The sequence below is a fragment of the Belonocnema kinseyi genome, chromosome 4 (assembly GCF_010883055.1).
Source record: "Belonocnema kinseyi isolate 2016_QV_RU_SX_M_011 chromosome 4, B_treatae_v1, whole genome shotgun sequence".
NCBI classification, from domain to species: domain Eukaryota; kingdom Metazoa; phylum Arthropoda; class Insecta; order Hymenoptera; family Cynipidae; genus Belonocnema; species Belonocnema kinseyi.
The window spans coordinates 67,598,539-67,624,232 of NC_046660.1; the positions used below are offsets into that span (position 1 = coordinate 67,598,539).

Below are 25,694 nucleotides of genomic sequence, written 5' to 3' on the forward strand. Positions count from 1 at the left end.
TAGAGTACCTTTTGTCTCTTAATAATTTTCGAAAAAATCACTTGTTGTCAATAAAAAGGGCTTTTTATTCTTATGGTATTTCTTTAATCGATGTTTTCTCCATATATATCAATTTTATCAAAAAATTATATACCAGTGAAAATATGCATCTCTGGGAGTGGACCAACTTTTCTTTCAAACTTTTTCCTGTAAAATCAATTTCAAGAAATTTCACCTGTATGTCCGGCGACTTCAAAGCCGCCTGGCAACACTTTTGCATCCAGGTAAGTGCTTGGCAATGCGCAGGTGCTATTTCTAATGTCAGCCCCTACATGTACACCAATTTTCAACCTTATCCGATTCACGTAAGTTAACTGCCAAAAATTCGCACCTTTGACAGGTCGCCACAGGTGAAAGCATCCACTCGCACCTGCCAGGCACCCATTTTTACGTTCCTCATCATCAGACGAACATCTCATGTGAAAATTGGCCTTCTCCGTATCACGCTCCCATTTACGTTGTAAGCCCACGGTCTATCTGGGAATGCCATTCAAGTCCCGTTTCGGGAATCTACCTAAGTGGTCTTGTCTTAAATTAAAGCGAACACAACATTCGCTCACTCAGAATGTAAACAGTCAGCGGCGTGCAAACCATTTCCTAATATTACGCTGCTGGTGTTTACGAATAGTTGAGCAACCCCCCTCTTGACCTCGAAGGACACCACTCCCAGTCCAAAACCGTCGCGGCAGCAATTCTCGGAACGACTTAAATGGGAGAGACTTCAATGGGATTCCCAGTGTACTATCATTCTTAGAAATAAAATTAGTAACCAAAACCACTAAAGTGCCAGCGGCATATATTACAAACTAAAGTTGTTGGCCCTAAAGCCTACTACTTTGTAAGTTATCCCAATCAATCATTTCTTTCAGTCAAACGACCTTCATTATGTCAGGAAAGAAGTCGGAGTAGAGCTTTCTTCGCGATATTTACTATATGAACGACTTCCATCACCGGTAATCACACATTTAGAGAATGATATTAATAAAGTAAAGTAGCCAGGCGCGTAAGGTAGGATGACGCATGTAGGAAATCGATATCGCGTTGAACTTCCTAAAATATATGCATGTAGACGCTATTACCATGTCGCCTAATTGAATTATGCTCTAGACCTCCCGCTGGACGTTTGTGAACGTGTGTGCGCGCCAACGAATCCATACACGGTCACAATGGCGTATGGGTATTATGCTCATGCAAATTCTCACCTCAAAAGGGGTACGCGAATCGATCTCTCGCGAATACCGATGCAATGTGCGAGGATGTATGGGAATCCTCTGTAAACCGTTTCGACTATCGATCAACGGATTGCTTTACCAATGAACTAATAATGCTTGATAAAATTTCAATAGCTGAAATTTTTACATTTCGTCCATGGGACCATCGGATATTTTAAGCTGGTCTCGACATTCTTGTCATATGCTAATTTTATACAATCGTTTTCTATGGGCCAACTGTTAATTTTTTAAGGTCAATTTGAAAGAGTTCAACAGATTTAAACAAATCCCAACGATTTTTAGATATTTGAAAACATTTAAGAAAAGTGTAAAGAATTACGATTTGGAAGAGGCAACTATCAAAGATCTTATTAATATAAAATATTCTGAGATTTGAATTATTTTGATGAATTTCACTAATTGTTAATTAAGTTTAACATTTAACAGTTTATTAATTTGAAATATTAGAATAGTAAAAATTAAAAATTGCTATAATCATCATTAAAATTATAAATGTTCACAACATATTTTAAAATTCTTAATGATAATTTTTCGAACTTTACATCATATAATTCTCTCACAACCTGTCCCTTTTCCCGCTCGAAAAATCACTCATAAATTGCTATTTCAGCAATTTAATCGCTATTTTTCAAACTTACCTTGAAAACGTCACTTGCGAATATTTTCGAAGTTATATTCTTAACAGCGAGATTTTATCATATTTTTTCTTTCAGAGGGAGGGGGGGGGGGCTTTTTCGGATTTCTTGACAATTACCGGAATTTTCAAAATCTGACGAATTCTGAATTTGAACAAGGACTTTTTTTGTAATTTCCTTTCCTCTAAATACAAATGAAGCTTACTTTCAAAAATTCCCGTTCGATATAAAAAATGTACGATTCTAAGTCAAGCTATAATTCTTCACATAAACTCCCTGTCTTAAAATAAAAATTATCATTCTTTTCGAAAATTCCATGTTCCAAGTAAGTATAATTTAAATTCTCTATCTGAATTTAAAAAATATTTCTTTTATTTATACCCTCTGTCCTGATTCAGAATTATAAATCATTTAGAAAATTCCCTTTTTTAAAGTTGAAATAACAACTCGCCACTAAAATCCTCTGTCCCAACTAAGAATTATAATTCTGTTAGAACATTCACCTCGAAATTCACTGTTTTAACGGATAATATGAGTAATAAAATATATGAAACTGCTTTTAATTTGCATATTAGTACATTCGAGAGAATGATTATTTTATTTTCAAAAGAACTAAATTATTTTATAAAAATTGATCATTTTAAATTGAATATGAGTGCGCTGAATCGTTTTCTTTTAATTTCTCGCAACTGCATAGGCATTTTATAATTTCTATAAAAGGGGATTATTCAATCTAAACAGAAACTGGTAAATTCAGATTTTTTTTCAGTATGCATATCTTCCTTAAAATAAGTTAATTCATTGGCAGAACGTTGGATAATTCAGTGAAATGTTTCAAATGCATTGTATTCATTCTAACAATAAATTCATTCGTTATTCTGAACAGTTAAAGATTTAGATAATATCCCATTTTAATTAACTGCACCTTATGTGACTGGTGCACTGAGAGGAAAAAATAACATTAATTATCAATGTCTGCAAATTTAACTATGGGACGTAACTGGATATTAAATTTTAATATCAAGACATTATTTCCTCAATATCTATAATTACCATGCCTAATTATCCAGATATCGAAAGAATTTAAATCTTAAAATGTTCATTACATTGAATATGCAAAAATAAAGCCATATTAACCTGCAGTGAGATACTGTCAATCTATAATTTAAAATTTATTCTTTAATGCTTCCAGCTTTTTACCTTTTAGACATTTCTAAATATAAAATCTTCAAAACATGAAATATAATTTGGAATTCTACAAGTTTTCGCTGTGTGGTCTAAATTGTCGGCATTATTACTCATTTATAAATTTAGCCGCCTTTAATGTAAAACTGTTGAATTCTGTACAATGTAAAAAAATATCCAACATTATTATACATTAAAATATGTTTAGGCAAAATTCAGTAAAATTGATGTAGATTGAAGAAAAATTGGACTGGTTTTAAGTCCTCATTACCTGAATTTCACACTCCAGTCTTAAATTCAGACAAATTTTACGGCAAAAAGTCAGTAATTTGCCTATCAATAATTCAATTAAGGAAGTTTTTGAATCAAGGACTTCATTAAACAAACACAAATATTTAAACGTTGCACCTTGAAATTCATTTGGATGATATTTAGTATAATGTGGCTGGATTAAATAAAATTGGTGAAAATTTAGGACCTCATCATCTGAACTTCAAAATAAAGCCTAATTTTGTTACAAACCAGACGAATTTAGCTTAACTGAAGACGTATTCTCTAAATTTATTTCAAACGAATTGAAAGGTTAGAATTTTTTTTAATTCAACTATACTGCCAATTATAGAATCAAATGTGAATTTGTTTATTTTCTCTCGCCTCAAATGAAAAGAAATGTTAATTAAAATTGTTTACCGTTTAATGTGTAACATTCAGCATGAATCTGTTTAATTTCAAATCGACTATAATTTATTATCATTAAATCTTTCCATTTAGAAAAATATTCTTAAATTTTGAGTTATTTTATTAACAACTGAGCTTCAGCGCCTATAATCTCAAATGCGGGACGTGCTACTTTGAAATTTGTATGGTTTCAATTAGTAGTTCCACACTTTTAGAAGCCTTTAAATGTACTCCTCCTTGACGGCTTAAAATTTAAAATTCGTAAAGGCTCCATATTCAAAGTTTTCCATTTCCCAATTACAAAGTTTGAAAGTCTTGAAATTTAAAACAGTTCAATATTTAAAACATGCCCTGTGCAATAGTGTAGGCTACCTGAATATAAAAAGTTAATTGTATGATTATCCTCCACTAAAAACTACAATCTAACATTAATTACCAAATCTTAATCTTGTCAAGTAAAAATAACCATTTTCTCGTTCCGAATTCCTCTCCAAGGGCGAAAGATCACAAGGAATATGAGTCATCGATTTATATCACGCTTCTAATTGCGCGTTACTCGTAAAATGATAATGAAACGTGCTTCCGATCGATAGATGATCTCAATTTAGGTAAAGTATAAAAGCAGTAAAAATAATTGAACTGAGCCTCCAAAGGTTTCTTTCCTCTTTAGAGATGCAAATAAAGCATGTCCTGACATATTGTTTATCGAACGGAAATATTCTTATCAAGATTTCACGTCTAGCCGTAAGGGGTTATCACATTTCACAGGCTTATGTTTTTCAACTTTTCGCGGCAGGGAGGCTTTCTCGCGTGTCGCGGTGCACTTTCCCTTCTTGCCTGGTTATATGTACGGAAGCTTCAAGTGGTCGCTAAAAATCATAAACGAGCGTATCAAGCTTGTATAGTGTAAGTATATCATGGAAGTTGCTGGAATCAAGAAAGCTAGAAGGGGTATTTCACGCGGCTTTAAGGAGCCCAGGTGGCCAAAGTGTTGAAGTATGTTTCTAGCTGAAACTGCTGTGGAGTAAAAGTTAGTCGCTCCAGCGTTGTTTGCTCTAGTTTTTATTAAACTTACTTTTCCGCAATAGGATAAGGAAAAAGATTTCACAGCTTTAAGAAGAATGGATTGGCGTGTGCTTGCATGTCAAGATACTTTTGTTTTATGTAAAACCTTATAAGAACTTACACTTGCTGAGAAAAAAACTTTGTTAACAATACATTGTACCAGATGAGTAGGGAGACTTCTAATCCAAGAGTCCTGGTCCCGACGTATTACCGACAGCTCAAGTGGTGCGTGTGCGTGCTAAGTTTCTAGAAAGTTCTCGAATATTACCCATGAAGTCATAAAATTATATTGCGCAATTGTGAGTAACGAATTTTGCGTAACCAACTTAAGGTTATTTATCATCTCAATTAAGCATTTCGTGCAAACACTTTCTAGGCTATATTTTAATTTACACTTACATTTTATACTGCATAATGCAGTTTACAACCAAAATTATTTAATGCGCAAATAACTTGTATAAAACAATATTCTGTAGTCTAGAAACTTCTAGAACCCTGAGACAAAGAGAGTAATATAATTAAAATTAGTAAAAAATGATTCGAGGCCAATCGAACCACTTGTGCTGTGGAATGGTTTCGATGTCGGTGACATGTCGATAACAGGAATCTTTTATTAGAACTGTCCCTACTCATATACTGATCATGGCAGGCGAGGGAAAACAACTCCTTAGGATTCGGTCCATAGGGGGTGGATTGTGCCGGTTTAAATCGAGTTACTCTGGACTATCTCTATATATAGAATTACTTTGGATTACCTAAGATTAGTCCATACTGCATAGGACTACTCTGGATTAGACAAAATTATGGAGGATCACTGCGCCTAAACTCGATTCATGCAAATTTTCAACCAAAAATTATTATTTTTGAATAAAATCGTTTAATTTTCAACCAAACAGTTTACAACTAAAATCATGCATCAATTAATTGTCAACCAAGTAGTTGAATTTTCGAAACAAAATGACGAATTTTTAACAAAACAGATGAAATTTAAAGAAAAAAAAATGAATTTTTACTAAATATAAAATTTTAACAAAATACATTAAGAATCAACTAAGAAGGACCAATTTTCAAAGAAAAATTGAACATTTAAATTTCCAGACAAAAAAATATAATTTCTATTAGAAAATAAAACGAATTTTCAACCAAATAGTTACATTTTGAACCAAACCATTTTCAACTAATGTCAATAATCTTCCACGAGAAAAAATAATTTTTATTGAAGTAGTTCAATTTTCAACCTTAGTTGTTGAAATTTCAACTAAGAAGATCAAATGTGCCCAAATGTGGGAATTAATTTTCTACCGGAAAGAAAAATTTTTGAATAAAATACATAAATTTTTAACTGAAAAAGATCAAGAAATTAAAAAAATTAAAATATTTTATTATTGATGTAGGTTTTTTGACTAGGGAAATTTTGATTGATTGATTATGACCAAGTAGACAAACAAAATTAACATCTTAAACTATTAATTAATTTCCCTGGTCAAAAAACCTACATCAATAATAAAATATGAATTTCATGTTTAGAAATAAAAATCTTACAAGTATAAGGAATGACGTTAACATTCTGCTTGTAAGGAGATTGTGAGGAAAGTCTTCTCGTCTCTCCGCAGCTCAGTTGGTAGACTGTAGAGCATCAGACCGGCAATCTGAATACCTGGGCTCATATCCCAGCAGAGCTAGAGAGCGTTTTTTCACAATCTTAAAAATTAATTAATATTTTAATAATATTGATTATGACCAAGTACACAAACAAAATTATCATCTTAAACTATTAGTAAAATATTTTGTTTGCAACTTTACGCACAAATGAATAAAATTGTATTTCTTGTCATTTTTTGGAGTATTGCATTTCGACAAAAATTTGGTATTGTCTTTTTTAAAAATTTGTTAGTAATGTTACAAAAAACTTTTTAGTGCTATTACCAATGAATCTAATAATTTTGAGTTTATTGGCTTGCCTGTCCGATATGGAATGAATTCGGGCAATAAACATTTTTTTTAAATATACTGAAAATCTCTATGTTACAGATTTGTTTCTTCGTTCAGTTATACATTATTTTCAGTGCACAATTTAAAAAAAAAAACCTTAGTCGAAAACCAAATTTTATATAATATTTTATAATTTTATACTATTATTGGCCACGACAAACTGTACCTATAAAAAAATGCAACGTAATTTGTTGGCAAATACGGCACTGGAAATTCTCCAAAGTAAAAGAAGTTTAATGATAAATGTAAGTTATTCATACAAGAGAAGAAACAGCGACTTGTGAAAAATCCGATACATTCCACGAGTCAAAGGATTATTATTAACGTGGCCGCTTATTGGAACGTTAGAGAGCATGGTACAAGTGATTGGAAAAACGATTCTTCTACAAAGGTATATGCGGTTTACCAAAGCTCCTTTTATGCTCATGGTTCATGCGATTCAACCCAAACCGTAATCCACATAGAGTCTTTTACTAGGGACCGCTTTCGAAGGAAGCACGAAACTTCCATTCGACCTGCGTTTAATATCAGCTTTCAAATTCGCTACAGCCTGACAGCCTTTTAATGGCGGTTCATTGTTATTTTGTAACGCTGTAAACCTTTTAACCTCAGCTCATATGCGAAAATTCAATTTTGGTAATGCAACATAAATTTAAAGGTTTTATACGCTCAAAGCACCGTTCATATTTGGCACAATTGCCTTGGGTTATTATTTTACCAAAAAGTAGTTTAATTATTAATAAGAATCGCTATATGGGATTATATTGACCCTAAATAATCAATTTCGTTGAAAATGTTGATGTACGTAAGTTGGCTTTAGGTGCAGGTGAACTGAAAAGAATTAAATTGCTTCACACGTTTTGGCATACAATTTTGCAATTGTTATTCTTTGGTCAATATGGCATTTGTAAAATTATGTAAAAGTCCTTAATTTTAAATTAATTTTGATTTTATTAATAATTATTAATAAATCTTCAAATATTTCTCAAGTTTTTATACAGAGGTAATAACCTTAAATAAGCCATTTTTTAATGGAAGAAATATTTCTAAATATATTAATTTATTTTTTATTTTTTTAAATTGAAGTTGAAATACAATTAATTTACTGTTACCATTGGGTATTATTTCTTTAAAAGTAAATGTTTTTATCTCAAAAGCACACTATAGTTTCTAGTTAAAATACGAAATGATCCAAAGCATTGTAGTTAAATCAGTATTCCACGAACATTTGATAAAAACATTTACACTGTAGTAAGCTTACAAATGGACACAAAACTTTACTTCACACTCCTTCCCCTATTCCTCCCTTTTCCCCTTTTTAAAAGGAATCTTCTTTTTCCCCCTATTTTCTCGTTTTTCAGTTAAATTTGAACTTAGTTAATGATAGAACCACTAAGAAAATGTAAACAATTTTGGTCAAAGTTTTGCTGTTGAAAAATCTAATATTATATATCTATTTCAGACTTCATCTCGTTTTGCTAAAAAGTCCACTATATGTTTGACAATTCAATTTTTTAGTAGAAAATGCAACTATTTTCTTTAAGAGTCATCTTGTTGTTAAAAGTTTAAGTATTTTGTTGGAAGTTGAAATATTTGGTTAAAAATTCAATTGTTTGTTTGAAGATTCATCACTTTGGTTGGGAATTAAACCATACTTGATTTAAGTTTAAACTACATTGATATATTTTTTAAAAGATCTTTTTCGTTGAATTCAGCCAGTTGAAAGGTAATTTTTTAAACTGAAAATTCAACTAATCTATTTTTGGTTTAAAATTTATCTTTTGAAATTAAAAATTCAACTATTTGGTTGAAAATTGGCGTATTTAATTAAAAACTCGTCATTTGATTTCAAATTAATCTTCTTAGCTGGAAATACATCTGTGTAGGCTAAACATTCTGAAATAAGTGAAAATTAATTTTTTATGATAGAAAAAATCATCGTTCTCCAAAATGAAATTTATGTTTGAAATTAAACATTTTCGAAAATTGCGTCATTTTGGTTGAAATAGTAAATATTTCGTTAAAAGTTATAATTTTTATTCAAAAATTTTTTTTTTTACTTATAATTTAATTATTCCATTCTCAACGATTTAGATGAAGATTCCACTGTTTGGTTAGAAATTCAAGTATTTTGTGGAAAATTCAATATATTTCGACTTGAAATTTTAGGATTTTAAGGCATGTTATACTGAATTCGACATATAAAAAATAATTTTATATGAATGTGTTCATTTCTCTATTATTTTTCTATTTTGCGAAAAAGCACCCCCTAAAATACATTGTAATCGACTGTTAATTGTAAAACCGATGTGTTACATTGAATGTTTCCTTCTAGCAGTCTCAGTTGAACAGGTGACCCACTTTTGCATATGGAGTTAAACTTGTCTGATAAATAATCCTCATTTCTTCATTAGATGTAATTTTGATGGCATATCCCCTTGTCTGTCAGAAGTTGACTCGACTAAATTGAGGCCGGAGTGTCTGTGACATCTTTTGATGAAATTATTTCATATTTGACGCACTCAATTTTTCGAAGAAAAAATGCAGCATTACGAATTCCAGGATTGTTGTTTTAATTGAGGAGAAAAATGCCCGGTGATATCCAGCTTTGCGAACCTCTTCCACGGTTATTAAAATACAAAATTTAGATATCTTGAAACAGATTTTTTTCAATCAAAACTGATGTGCAAATTAAAAAGAGTTTGAAATTACCTTCCAATTGAGAGCAAAATTTTAAACTTTTATAAATAAAACAATTCTAATGGCTTTAATTAAAAAATTAATGATTAATTAGCTAAAAAATTATTTCCTTTTCCACTCACATCATAAAAATGTTAAAAATCAAACATATCCCTCTTACAATTAAGTATAAAATTGAAAATAAAAAGTTTCCCCCTTTCATCTGAATTTTATGAAGCCAACCCCCCCCCCCCTTCCTCGATCACTCAATAAAAATTTTAGAAAGAAAAAAGTGCTCTCTTGAAATTAAGCAAAATTTAGAATATCCCTATTCCAATTAAGTCCAAATTAAAAATCACAATTTCCTCCGTTTCAACTTAATAAAAATGTTAAAATAAAAGAAACTACCCTCTATTGTTCAGTTAAAAAAACGTTAATGAATATTTTCATATATACAGTTGATCAACTTTAAACTTTTTACCAACATTTTTCAAATTCTAGTTTCATTTTTAATGGCTCAAGTATTTAAAACAGATTTTTTAAATTCTTTAAATTGAACATTTAAGTTCAAGAATGATCACCTGAAAAAGAAAATTTGTAAACTAAAATATTTTATGATTACCCATTGTAAACTGAATAATTTCATAATTGCAAAAAGTTAACTATTAAACTTAAAATTGAATTGAAAAAATTGAAATCGAAATAATTGTTAATTGAATTATCTAATCTGATATGGGTATTACAAGTCGTTGGATAGATTTTTCTTCTAAAAATTTGTAAAATTTCCGTTCAAAAAATAAATACACTGTAATTTCTCGGTTCCGCAGACCAGTGGCCACCCTGGTTTATGTAGTATGTGGAATTTAAAAATTCTTTTTGTATTTGAAAAAGAGAAACAATTTAAACATTCTTGGATTCCACTTTGGCATGGGGAAATCTCAAAGCAACTCAAGCTTCAAACAACTATCCTAACGTGCCTTTGTGTTTTCAGGAATGACTAGCGGTCAGCCAATTTCGCTTGTTGGAGAACTATGTTTTTGTTGTAATTAACGAAATTATTCCACAAAATGAGCGATATCGGTTAAAAAGTAATTTAAATTTAAATCAGCTTGGGGATGACATGTTCAGGAAAAGTTGACTCCAACTTCGTAATTTAGTTGTCTTAAAAGTTCATAACAAATTTACATAACAATGGACAATTTTACCAGACAAATTCCAAACTGAATTAGAAATTCTTATTTATTCAGTTGTCGATAAACTGAACTAAATTGATATAAGAATTTTATTTTATACGGCTCAGGCTTCGGACTCATTTGTGCAAGTCGAAATAGTGTTAAAAGCAGCATAAATTTTGAAAAATAGTAGCAAAATAGTGCCGAACAATTTTTTAAATATTAAATAGAGGGGTATAAAATATACAATTACACAGCTAAAACCTGGAAAAGTCATTAATAGAGTAAAATATCTTAAATATTGGAAATCTAAGAAATTCGTAGAAATCGTTTGGATACCTAAAGTTCCTTAAAATTTCATTTTATTTCATTTATCCTTAAGGTTCTTCGGAAATCCGTTGGAGTTCATTTGAAATCTTTTGAATTCGATGGAAAATTTTCAAGTCTATAAATTTCTTGGATGTCCTTCAAAATTGGGTACGCATGATAAAATCCCTATAAATCCCTAGAAATACTTTAAAATTTGTACCATCCCTTAAAATTTCTTAAAAATGTTTGAAAACATTGAAACCAGATTAAATACCTTGGAATCTCTTGGATTCTCGTAAAATTTTTAGAAATTCCATAAAATATTTTTGAAATATTTCTAATTTTAGATTTTTTAATGGCGGATATGTTATTTTAGTCAATACAACGAAGAAGAATGAAAATATGTGTAACCCTTGGAAACACGGAGGGACCGTGTCAAACATTTCAAACAGTTAACTAAATATGGTGCTTCCAGACAAAATTTGTATTGTATCGACAATTTTTAATTTTTTTACCCCCATATGATATAATAAATCTAGATATTTATGAGTTTTTGATCGTTGATTCCAAATTTGCGGTCAAAATTTGAAAATTCAAAATGGTGATTTGAAACTACAACAAATTTCATGATTACCTTCAAACTCGGTATCTAAAGGTTTATTAAAGGTTAATTGGAAAATTGAAAATGGCGGTTCCAACATGGTTGATTGAAACTATACACGAATGACTAATTGTCTTCCGATTCAGTATCTCTATTTGAGTCGCTGATTACGAAACTGAGATCAAATTTTCAAAATTCTAGATGGCGGATCCAATATGGCGGAATGAACCTAAAGAAAAAAACTTATTTGCTCTAAACTCGGTGTTTAGGGATTGCTTGGATCGCTGACTATGAATCTTGAGTCGAAGTATATTATTTCAAAATGGCGGGTCCAATATGGTGGACTCAATCTACACAAAATTGACTAATTGACAAATTAGCCAATAGTGTCAAAATGATTGCATCATTAAAAAAGTGACAAAAATTGTCAACAGTGGTATGAGTTTGAGGCCTATGTGCTGTAAAGTTCTATTTAGTGACGACTGAGTCAAAGAGAACAAATTGCAGCTGGGAGAAGCTAAAGCTAGGCTTTTACAGTGCACTTTTGCTAATAATTCGCTTTTTATTCCAGGCGACGACTTGAGGAAATAAATGAACCGATGGTAAAAGTAGCGACACTCGACTCTGCTTTGACGTAGCGCAGCTAGAGCATGCCTTTTTACGTCGTCCCCATTAATTCCCATTTTCCCTTCGATGTACCATCACCCTTATGTGTGGTCCCTCGTCTCTTTCAGTCAGATCGCATGTAGAGTATCTGCACACATGTACAATTGTACAGTTCGTGCATGTCCGTACTCTTTTCTGTATTTGTTTTGCACCCCTGGTCGCGCATTGAGCCTCCCCCTACCTTTCACCCTCTCCAGGGATCCAAGAGTGAAGTGAAAAAGATAAAGAGGGAAGTAGACAGGTGGAATTCATAGCGTCAAACGAAACCAAGAGAGGCGCAACTCTTTTTCTACCTCACGGCTCGCATTACTGGACAGCATACGAGATAGAGAATCCTAAAGGGAATAGAGCGTTTTCGAAACGATAAATGATATTTCATTTCCTCTACGTTCAAACTTCCAAAAGTTTCTAACTTTGAAGTCACTGGGACACAGTCACTCAGAAAAAAGGTGACTTGTCCCAGCGAATTTATTGTAGAAAACTGACATTCTGAAGATGTTTGAAATTGAAGCAAGTTCAATTTTTGTGTTTTATTGTTTAACAAAGAAAACTAAATCAAACACTATTTAATTAAGAAAAAAATGCGTAAGATAATGAAAAATATTCAGTAAGTAACATTACTCTACTTTCTAATATGAAATCCCATGGATTTGAACATTTTATGTACATAAATGAAATAAACTTTAAAGTTAGAAGGCATATGATATATTGATAATTTTGCGTTCTACTAGGGACTAGGATATTTTGAAATTCTTATATGAAGATTTATCTTTCAATTCTGAACCTAAATAATAAAAATGCTATTTTGCTACTCTGATACCGTTTGATGACATTCTTTTTATATAACTTGTTTATCCCGTTCTTGATATATGTGTCAGGATACCAGGACGATTGAATGACCCTTTTCCAACTGGCTGAAATTTAGTAAGTTACTTGATAGATTTCGAATTAACCGATTTGTATCCAGCACCCAATTAGCCTTTGCTTCAAAATTTCCTATAATGTCGTTCCTTCAATAGATACAAGGACTGGAAATTCTACCTATATTCTCGAATTTCAACTAAGCGGACTAAATACCCTACCTGAGCAGCCTATTTATTAATATAGTATTCACTATGTGTGCAACGCATACAACTACATTCCATGTGTGAATGGTTCAAGCTTTACAGTGATCCTAAAGAATATTTTAGAATTTAGGTCAAATAGGGAACTTAAAAGGGACTCTAAAAAAGTACATGAATGTAGAGAGGCCACGAATTTTTATTTTTTTACTTTTTCCTGAGCATTAAAATTAAAACACCAGAATTCTAATCCTGTAACATTTTCAGACTTGACCGCCCAATATAATGCTTACAAAACAGAGGAAATTTTAAACCAAATAGTTAAACTTCCCAGCAAGAGATAGATTTTTAACAAAATAATTGAACTTTTAAGCAAACCGTTGAATGAAGGAACTCTCTATCCTTAGAAAAAGTTAAACCTATCAATCCTATATAAAGTCTTGCATATACATATACATTCAAAACTATTAATTTCTTTGTGCAACAATGAATATAACAGGTCCGAATTACCTCAGAATGATAGTTTTTTTCCAGAAAGAATCATATATTTGGAAGGTGCAGATCAATCACGATGCAAAGATTTTTTCTTTAATATCTCCGTTTGGCTAAATGGGCATAGAGCCTGCCTTTCTTCAAGTACGGTAGCATAGTCAATAATTTGATACTACCAATCCCTTCACTTTGACAAGACAACCAAAAAAAACCTTGCATATTCTTGTACAAGGTCATCCGAAAACCGGTATAAGTATTCACTTGGAAAATCTATCGACTCGATACAGTCGACGTTTTAATGAGGATGACTACAGCTACGAGATGATTATCTACAAACCATCGTCACGCTTTCGCAACCTCGACTCATCGTACAAACTGTGAATTTGCATAATAAACGAAGTGACCCTTTCATTTATAAAAAGAAAGAAAGGGGTCTTGGTCACTTAGATCTCTGAGAATGTTAAGGGAAACAGTTGATGAATGAGTATATTGTGAAAATTAATTTGTAGAATCATGACTATTTTTCTGAAGGAACCTTTTCATGATACTTCTTCATCAATTTAGGTGTTAAGAATGTTCAGGGTCGGTATTTAATGGAGAATCTGACGCAATCTCCCACTCAACATTTTTCCAGTGTCTTTAATATGTATCTTGGATTCTATCTGATCGTTATCAATAAGTAGATGGTTTTATCGATTTGCGATTGAAAGTGAAAAAAATATAGCATAAGTGGAGTGTTGGTAAAAAATATTGGATCTTGAAACGTTTTGCTTCGGAAGATTGAACATCGTAAATCTAGTGGAATGCAATAGCTTATCCTTCTCTGGAAAATGGCTTGTAATGCTCTCAACCCACAAGCAGCAACCCTTTTTTCATTGAATGTACAATACTCCGCCTCGGTGAAGCGTTTATACTCCAAGCGATAAACGACATAGTGTGGTCCGTGTGGAGAAATTAAAAAGAAGAAATCAACCACTAACTTGTTCTGCTTTTTTCGCTATCGCGACACGTTATGCGAGTTTCCAGTTGGACAAAACTGGTATTTCGTTGTTTGGATCGAACATGTAAAGTAGAGCACTCTCTCTTAGTCTGCAGAGATGAATCATATTCTCTTGACAAATTCTTCTAATGCTCTTAGTTTTATTCAAAAACAGGGAATTTATAGGCGGTTTATAAATAATTTCTGTATTAATTTTACTGAATAGTTTGATATTACCACGTTAATTCGAGGAACAAAAAATATCAGTGATTTAACGTGGTAAACTTTAACTATTAAGACTTTTGTTTAAAATACTTAAATTTTCATCAAAATAATTCGATTTCTCACAAAACAGTTGACCAAATTGTTGAATATCCATTCAAAACAAGAAATTTGTAATCAAGTAATTGAATTAAAAACCAAGTTTCAACCAAGTAGTTGAATTCAACAAAAAACATTCATTTTAACCAGTTACAGTTTTAACTAAAAGAGATACAATTTCTATCAGAAGAGAGGAATTTTCAAAACAAAAAAAGCGAAATCTCAACAAAACGGTTGAATTTTCAACAAGAAAGATTTTTCAATTTAAAGAGAACGAAAATTTCTACAAAATCTGTTAAATTTTAAACCAAAAAGGCATATCTCTACTAACAGTTTAATTTTCAACGCGAATATAAGAATTTTTAACCAAATGTTAATTTTTAACAAAATAGTTAAATTTTCAAACAAAGAGATGAATCTTCTACCACAAAAAGGTATTTTCAACAAAATGCATAAATTATTAATTCCAATTAGTTAAATCTTCAACTGAAAATTATCAATTTTCAATCAGTAAAATGAATTTGTATCTAAAAGTATTTCTACTTTTAATGAAATAGTTGAATTTTCTACCGAATAAGATGATTTTTTGACAAGCGATGAATTCTGAAACAAAAATATAACAATAGATTTTTCAACCAAAGAGAATAAAAATTTTACTGAAAATACTTGGAATTTATTACTGAGTTCTATTAAGTCGGTTCACATTTCAAGCGAAAAAACGAGAAAAATGAGAAGTTTCTTGAAAACAAGGTGAAATAAGAGGAATTCTTTAAGAAGGGGAAAAGAGGGAAAAGAGGGGAAAGAGGGTGAAGTCTCTCCTAATGAAATCGTCTCGAATTCCCATTAGCAATCCAAAAGTTTCTAATTAGCTCCAAACTATAGATTTGAGCTTTGCTGGAAAAGGTGACATTGATAGAAAGTTAGCCGGATCAATTTTGCAGGAATCTTGAAATACTATTCAGAAAATAAAAAATACAAACTAAATATGACGAGTCAGGATCACTATGAAATAAACGCGAATTCAAAGCTGAAGATTTTCTTCTAAAGTTTTCCTCTTGACTTTCTCCGTCTTGCAGTTTCCTGTTCTTCTCCCTAACGAGCGAACAGTGCCGTGAAAATGAGACTCGAGACTCGTAGACCGAAGATGAAGATACTCGAATCAACATTCAGTCTCGGGATTAAGCCAGGTTCAGCAAGATTGGGACGAGTTTTCAGAAATGGCGATTTTGGTGAGAGCTGAAGCAGTTCCAGTATCATGAACAATTTGCCTTTAAGTTAGAGCAGCGTTTCCCAAACTTTTTTTGCACTTTCTGTAAACTTTCTGGGGACACCTGACTGCAGAGCGTGCCAATTAAAATTTAATTAAGCCATGCTTTCATAATTTAAGTATTTGTAAACGGTCTTAACCTCATAACAATGAATGGGTCATCTCTTTCAAATAAACGAAAGTAGCAATCTACTTGCATCAGGGTATCTGCATCGGTAGCCGTGGCAAGGGTGGCATCCCCCTGCCGCGGGAGGGCGCCCCTGCCGGCGGCAGTAGTTTGGGCAACGCTGAGTTAAAGTGCGATTATAAACCGGAGACCGGACTCTAACTGGATCCGGGATCCGGTCTGAATGCTCCTGAGGATTCCCGACGACCTACAACCTACCTGGCTGCAAACTTATATACATATATAGCCCAGCACCTGCCTGCGATCTCTGTGAGAAACTGAATGGCTCATTATTAGAGTACTTTCCTCTCCATCCTCGAGAGATCCTTTCGAAACACTATTCCCTCTAAAGTTCCTATTCATCTCTACATCCGACTCTTCTTTCACTTTTTTAAGCCTTTCACTTCATTTTCTTTGTCTCTGCACTCCTCGTTTTCTTTTCTCCCCAAATGAAAAAGTTTCACTTGAAAACGAGCAGAGTGAACCCTATTTTGTGATTATATCATTCGAGTATTAGGACTCATATTCTGATATTTGCGATTTCTCGATCTTATGAAATCCTTGTATGGCAATTATAGGATTATATATATTTTGTGAAAAAAATGTTCGATTTTCGTATTATTCCCTTGATTTTGTCCGAACGTCCAAAAAGTTTTCTCCAAATTTGAGCAAAACCGGTTAGTAAAAAATCATGAAATTTTCTATTGGCTTAACATGGGGAAAAGCCCCAAAGAATCCATCATAACCCCCCACAACAAATCTTTTTTGCAAAAATAATCTTGCCTATATAAGCTTTAGATTTTCACTCATTCTTGAACTAATTTTAGTTCTTGTAAATAATTCATTTTCCGTAAAAATCGGAAAATAATTATATACATATGTATATTTAAACAATAATACATATTTAATTACATGGATCATTAAAGAACGACAGAAAAGACTTGTGTTTACCAATTTGTCAACCAATATAGATATTCTTATAAATCTTTTTGTTTAAACAATGAAAAATTGTAGCTGACCATTGTCATCGATTTCCAGGGGCCCAGAAACAAGACTATAGATAAAGACTATAGATAGAGACTAGATAGAAATACGTATTTGGCACTTATTCGTGATACAAATTTTACTCAAACTTTAGAAAAAACAAAACAATTTTAACTTACAACTAGATAGTTGAATTTTCAACCAAAGAGATGGTTATTTCCAATTAAAAAAAACATTTTAGTTCACCCCCCCCCCCCCACAAATTTCAACTAAATAAATAAATTTTAAACCGAAAAGTTGAATTTCAAACTAAGTTAAATTTTGATCTAAAAAATATCAATTTTCAATGAAAAACTTTAATAGTTTTAATGTCAATGTATATTTTTCAAATAGAATACAGTTGAATTAAACCACAAAATACGAATTTTCAACCAAAACAATGAGTTTTTACACAAGAAGATTAACTTTAAATCAAAGAGGGTAAATTTTCAACTAAATTCACCAATTTTCAACCAAATAGTTGAATTATTAATTAAGAAACTTAAGATCATAACAGAAGAAAGGGGGAGGGTCGGTAAGGCCGGTTTTTGGCCTGATTTATTTTTGGACCAAAAAATCTGAAAAAATCATGGTAGTATCTTATAAGTATCCCGAGTCGATTGCACGCTAAACGGACTACCCTCCACCCCCCCAGCCACCCTCACCCCCCTACAAATATAGGAAACACGACTACCCACCAACTGTATTTTCGAGAGATTTGACACTCTTAAACATGTATTCTGAGGTTAGCTCGGGTTTACTATGGTTTTCGGGGTCGCCGAATACAAATCTGGCGTCATTTGACTTTTATCGCGTCAGGTTCAAGGTCATTGGAAGGTCAAATCGAGAGAAAACGGTAAAAAAAAAAAAATATGTTATAGGTTTTTGACCGTTATAGATTTGACCTTCCCATGACCTTGAACCTGATGCGATAAAGGTCAGCGGACACCAGGTTCATAATCAGCGACCCCAAAAACCTATAACATATATTTTTTAAACTTTTTTACCGGTTTTTCTCGATTTGACCTTCAAATGACCTTCAAATGACCTTGAACCTGAAGCGATAGAGTTCAACGGATGCCAGATTCGTAATTAGCGACTCCAAAAACCTATAACGTATTTTTTTGGATTTTTTTACCGTTTTCTCTCGATTTGACCTTCCAATGACTTATAAGATACTACCATGATTTTTTCAGATTTTTTGGTCCAAAAATAAATTAGGCCAAAAACCGGCCTTACCGACCCTCCCCCTTTGGCCAGAAATAGTCAAATTTTTAACAAAAACAATATTATTAAGCCAAAAAAAATGTTTAACAAGCTAGTTCAACCTATAACCAAGTACTTAAATTTTTAACCAGAAAGAAAAATCCTTAACAAAACAGTACACAATATAAGTAATTTATTATACACACACACATATAAACAAACACATTCATTTTATAATATTAAAAATCATGGTCGATTCTTAGGCAATCGAACAGAACTAGGGGGTGGAAAAAAAGGATTTTGAAAAATAAGGGGCCACACTAGTGTATTAAACACAAGGTCAATTTATTAAAAGGAAATTAAACTTCACTTTCCAGGGAATAGAATTAAAATGAATATACTTATTATAGTAGACTATAATATGGAAAATGTAAGAGCATTACTTCCACCGGATGAGTAATTGCCTAAAGCATACCAGGAGCTGCCAAGAAACTCTCTGGTGTATGCAGTTTTAAAATATCTTCGTATATTACTCCATATGCACATGTAATTGAAATGTCAGATCCATCAATTGCAAAAAACTTCAACCATATGCAATTTAATATTTAGACAGCTAATTTCTATCAAACATGTCCGATTTTCCTCCAATTTCTTTATATAGTAGATTTAACTATTCGTCTGATTGTCTAAGACTTGTAAATTAATTAGTACATAATATTTAAATAATATATTTATAATAACACTGACAATAAAATATTATTAATTAATCGCTTTATCATAAAACCGGAATGCCTGAGAAAGTCGGCATCTTGGAACTACAAGTATTGCCTGTTTCCATTCTGTGTTGTTGAGAGAAACATTCTCCGAGGTCTTTTAATCAATCTAGGAGTTAGGGTTGGCTAAATGTTAAATTCATCCAATAATTATTTTTAGAAATATCTCGCAAGATATTTTCAAGCCCAAGGGAGTAATTTCGACTACAAAAGGTATCAAAACAATTCATCTTTGCTCTCCGAGAAATTGTTATTATCATGAAATCTGCTGCAATTTGATTTCAAGGTTTAATTGAATCTAAAATTGAATCAAGCGACAAAAATTCCCTTTTTTAAACCAAATTTTATAGACGCAAAAATGCTTCATTTTATCGGGAAAATCGTTCCCACGAGATTTAGTCAGTAATTCGTAATACCTATTAATTAGATTAAATTATCAAGCGTATGTACACAATCGTTAGTGAATTTATTTAAAAACAAATTAATATTTCATTCAGTTATTAAAAGCAAGTTTAATTCAAAAGCATACTGAAATCTGAACATTTATTTTAGGTACATAAAAAAAGGTAGACTATTTCAAAAATAATAAAGGTCTGTTAAATTTTTACGACCAAATATCCAGTATTGTTCTACATTTCATTACAGTTTTTATAAGCAGAAAATTGATTTCAGATTAGATTTAGAAAGTAGTTCATTTTATAAATAGAATATTTGTAAAGAGTAAATAATTTCGGCGGTTAACATGCATACATATTTACTAGAATTTTTGATAAATACGTAAATTATTGGATTTCGACAGAAATTTCAGACTTGAATAACTAACTAATTAACAAATTATACAATTATTATAAAAAAGTTTCATAAACAAGGCAATATGGGCCTTTTGTTCTAAAAATATTGGTGTTTGTAATCGTTACTATTTTTAATCGACTAATACCAGCATAATTTAAAAACTAGTACTATTTATTTAATTATTAAATGGTGGTAATTAATATATTTAAGAATATCCTGCAATAAATTGTCAAAGCTTCCTCAATGAATAGCACTATTTTTAAAAATTTAGATATTTACAAGAACTAATAAAAAAAATGAATAAACTAGCAATAAACTCGTATTCACATTTCGAGTATATAAAAAAAAAATTCAAAATACTTAATCGGTTTCGTATTATGAAAAATTATACCTATAAAAATCTAGACTCTTGGAATTTTTAGCGAATGGAGTATTCTCCAAATTATTTTGGTGAATATTCAACAATTTTTCAAAGTCATTAATTTTGGTTGAAAATTCGTCTCATTGGCTTAAAAATTTATATTTTCAAGCCAAAAATTCAATTTCTTCGTAGTAAATTCGTCATTTTATTTTAAGAATTCATCTTATGGTAGAAATTTCATCTTTTTTAGTTGAAGATGCAACTGTTTGGTTAAATATTAATCTATTTTTGCTAAGCAACTGTTTTTGATTAAAAATAAAAATAAAATTATGGCTGAAATATCTACTATTTTATTGAAAACTAACTCTTTTGTTGATAATTCGCTTTTCTCACTTGAAAAATTCACAATTTGGTTAATATTTTTATCTTTCTTAACCTAAAAATCTTCCCTATTTGCAGACTTGGTTGTTTGATTTAAAAATTCATCTTTTTTGATTGAAAACTAAGCTGTTATTATTGAATATTAATCAATTTTGGTTGACGGTTCAAATATTTTGTTGAAAATTAGTCTATTTTGTGAACTTTAACTGCTTTTTATTTAAAATTGAAAGCCAAAAGTATTAAAAAAAAATTTTAATTATAGTTACAATTTTATTGTAGGATTTAAGTATCATAATAATTTTTTCCTTCCCTTCAGCATCGATATTTCTTAAAATTATTGTTTATTCAAACAATTAATTTGTTATTCTTATTCAGCGTTTTCATGTCTCGGGAGAAAATTTTTGCTTTGTAAAAAATGGAAATTTCGATTATTAATTTCTACCGAAAGTAAATTTTTAAAACATGTGACAATGTAACAGAAAAATTCTTTGAAAATTTACAATGAAATATAATAAAATTAAATCTCAAGCTAACTTTTTGAGATCAAATCTTTTTTATCTGCATGCAGAAACACAATAGTTCGGGAGTAAGTTTTAATTTCCATTTAAACTGAACATTTTACATTTTTTATCGCAATCCGCAGCCGAACCTGTTCCAATTTACTGTCATTGTGACTTTGAGATTGCCAACTGACACATATATGTCCTTGAAACTGAATAACTTTCTAATCACATTTTCGTGAGCAACATATTATCTCGGAAATGTATTTTTGTATTATACGCAACTGATGATTTCGATTTTACATTTTTTTTCGCTCTCTCAATAAATTCCGATCTTGTTGACAACCTACGTATAAACTGCCCCATACTTTATTTTTCGTTCAGAATTCATCTTTATTGGTGGAAATTTTAACTACCTGGTTGAAAGTTGAACTACGTTGTTAAAAACTTTTTTTTTAATTCAATTTTTCGTTTGAAATAAATATTCTCTTGATAAAACATTAAATCGGGAAGATTATTGGAAATACTTGAAGAAGATCATGCAAGCTGTACTAGCCGAGATATCTAAAATACTGGTTATATACCCTAAGGTGCCATCAAGAAGTACTTCACCTGCCTAGGCCCATTATGGTCAGTGGAGAAAATGGAGTTGGAGCAGGGGAGAAACACGCGTAGAGATTCCAGATTGAATTCCCCGTGCATCTGCAGGCTTGTTTCGAGTGGGTAGAGGTCGCGCGAGTATTATGCAAATTTTTGCGCTCTGTACAACTCGCATCGCTTTTAAAGGCACCAGCGGCAAAGTGTCGCTGCTTATATCTACTGAGATATGTACGAGTCGCGTGTCTCTCTTATCACTTGCCAAGATAGCTTGCACTTTGCATATGCAGCATAATTCAACGCCAAACCTAACCTAGACTCTGTAATCTGTATTCTCTCTCGCTCTTCTTGTTTCTCGTCCTTCCTCCTTCGATCTTCGAACGTAAGCTTGAGGCAACAATTTCCAAGTTACCCATCTCGGTACATGCCCCAAAGAGGTGCGGGGTGGGGGGGGGGGGGTGGTTTCCGGTGTCAGAGGTACTCGGAGCAGATCTCAGGATTAGCGAGATTCCGCTTTAGACCACAGCTCTTGAAGGACAACTTCGAACTTACAATCCTACATCACTGACAGATTCATCTCCGCGGAGAATGTGACCTCTTATCTCCAGACGTTACATCCGTAAACTTTAGAAGACTGCTTAAACTTTTATAAATCGATTCACGAATAGACTGCTCCAGCCAATCCATTATGTAGAATGAATTCTAATTGGCCGTTACTCAGCTAGGCAATCGAATTTGTTGAAAGCGCAGTGGTCCCCGGGGGTAGAAACTCGACGTACGTGAGAAAACGTTCAAAGGGAAGTTTACGGGTAGTTTGATTGGCCCTAAATCTTAACACGGTACCTGCAGGTGGTACAGACGCGTGAACTACCAAGGACTGAATTTCAGGAAACGCTCCTCTACTTACCGCCGCATTATAGACGCCAGGCATAGTAATTCTGACTCTAGTAGAGAGGAAACTCGAGCAAACTTTGCATATAGTTGCGAGGTGAGTTTCTGAGGGCAGAGGTAATGGCTGTTTCAAACCGTAGGGCTCGACACAATGGAAAGTAGTCAAGATTCGACTAAGAACACTCAACTGGAAAGCTGTAAAATGATCTGGTCTCGATTTGACCAAAAGCAATTCCTGCAATCGGAAACCAGTTAGTCCTCTATCTTCTATCGATCAGCTTCTCCTGATGCTACAGCCACAAACATCACCGACACGATTCTAACCATTCCATTATATCCCCACATGTACTAACCTTGCAGGATCTTTATTCTTCTATATCGCTTTCCCATTTCTGTGAGGTATGAAGACCTACAAAAATATTACGTTCTTCAAATATCTTAGTTGGATTTCCGTGTATGCCTGGTATACATCCCTATATATTTAAATCGTAGAAGGTAGTAATCGTAATATTGAATGAGGAGGAGCAAACGGGGTGGAGAATAAGTTGCATAACCTGTTTGAAGAATAGATTATATCAGTTTCTACCAAGATGACCTAACTCTGCATTACTGCAATCTCGACAATTATGAAAGTGTGGTTCATGTCTAAAAAAAGCTTCTCGTCACTTGCCCACATATGCCCATGCTGATAAAATTAAATTGCCAGGATTTCGATAAGATCATGAACAGACCTTGCTTAAGTAACTGTCAATCATATGAATTAGTGATTCCTAAATCTACAGATGATGGGATGATGATAAGTCTTTGAATAGTTTAAAGAATGTTCAACACTTTTGAACTAGATAGAGCAATCTTAATGGTCATTTACATCACTAGAATCTTGGCCGAAACAATCATTTGCTCATTCGCCGAAGGCAAAGGGTTCGGTTAGCTACTGCAGAAAATCAACCGGTTAATAAAAAGCGGTGTCTATTTCCTTGCCTGGGTAGAATTGATGATGCAGAAGGCAAGTTGTTCCGGCTGAGCGTACGCGTGGCATTCCAGAGACGTGCCTCACGAATTCATGAATGAAGTCGTAAAAAAGCGTGGGTCAACTCGTACCAGTTGACTCCGATAATTGCGAGTGACCAAGTGGAGATCAGAGGGCAAAATGAGGCGGCATTAGCCTGTTAGCCTATTAGTGCGAGTCAGCGCCCACTGTGGACTGTAGAGAGAGAAAGAAAGAGAGAGTGTGAGAGCTGCACGCACCCGCATATTATTCGCCGATGGTATGATGTTCAATCTCTCTCTTTCTCTCTCTTAATTCTTCTCTTTTTCGCGTCCGTTACGCTTATCTCTTCTTCTGGCTTCTCGTCTCTCATCTCCTCATCTTCCCTACCTTTTTATCTCTCTCCAACCCTCCCCTCACCGCAGCCTTCAACACGGCCTTCTCTTAACACCGCTACAGTCACCATTCAGCATCCTCGTCTCCTTTTGTCATACCTCGTACATTTTCTCTTCAATTCAAAGAGAACGCGGAGATTGCGACGTTTAATTGTCCCTCGAGGTATAACAGACATAATTCTTGATAAGACTGATCTCCTTTCATTAAAACCCAACTATGGCGGAGCGTGATTCTGGCAGCTCAGAAGCTAAAGATTTCTGATTTGGGTTTGAACTTTCGGAAAATTTTTTAAATGTTCTTTATCAACTAGTAGTATATGTACGTGTCAATTCACTTTTCGGGATTTTTATTTCCCAACATTAAAAATACAAACAATGTAAAAATCCATTGTTAAACCAATTTTTAAATATTAAGTTTGAAAAAGGTTCGAAACGATAATTCAAAATTCCAAAACAAATTTCAGTTGTTCCAACAGAATAATTAATTGATGCAGTTATTTGATTGATTCAATCAAATTTCCTGAGATTAGTGAAAATTATACAAATAAGTTTCCTTTGAGTGACCTTTACATAGACCCGGAGATTCTACCATCAGGCCCATTAAATTTTAATTTGACTTACCAATTTCGCTCATTAATCTTGGAGAGAACAAAAATAAGAAAACTTACCTGAAACAACAAAAAAGGAAATCATGAATTATGAGTTACAAAAATCAAAAATGCTGAACCAAGAACATATATAATACAATTTTGAGAATCATGTGAATTAAATATGTAATCAATAGTTGTAAGGTTTCTTCTCCAACTATCATATTTCTCGGTCGAGTACTATACTTGGACAATATCCAAGTTATTTTAGGAGCCCATTCGTGTCGTTGAGTTTATACCGTATTCTAATGAAGACATCTCCACGCTTATAAACCTCGTATATCATCTTACTAATTCTCCGGAGAATATTCATCAGTAAGCACTTTATAGCTTCATGCTTCACAGAATCCAGTAGGCTAAAAGAATTCGATACTACTCAATAGAGGGAACAATATGATTCACGCAGATTATCAATTTCATCGATATAAAACCTGTCATATATAAGCGTCCGGAGAAGTTTAAAATTGTTCTCAATCTCAGACATTAGTTCATATCCGTGCTACCAGGTGTATACATATGAAACCGGTATTGCCATCTAGGGGCCAGTAGGCACACTTGTAGGCACTGTCGGAACTTACCATTTGTGCTAATTGGCGTATTG

The 25,694-nt window shown here is 32.6% G+C and overlaps 1 protein-coding gene across 1 annotated transcript in view; it reads right to left on the reverse strand.

The window, feature by feature from the left end:
• The window catches only part of LOC117171767 (semaphorin-1A-like), a 470,590-nt gene that overhangs the window by 245,335 nt on the left and 199,561 nt on the right, over positions 1-25,694 (reverse strand). The gene's annotated exons all lie outside the window — the stretch shown is intronic.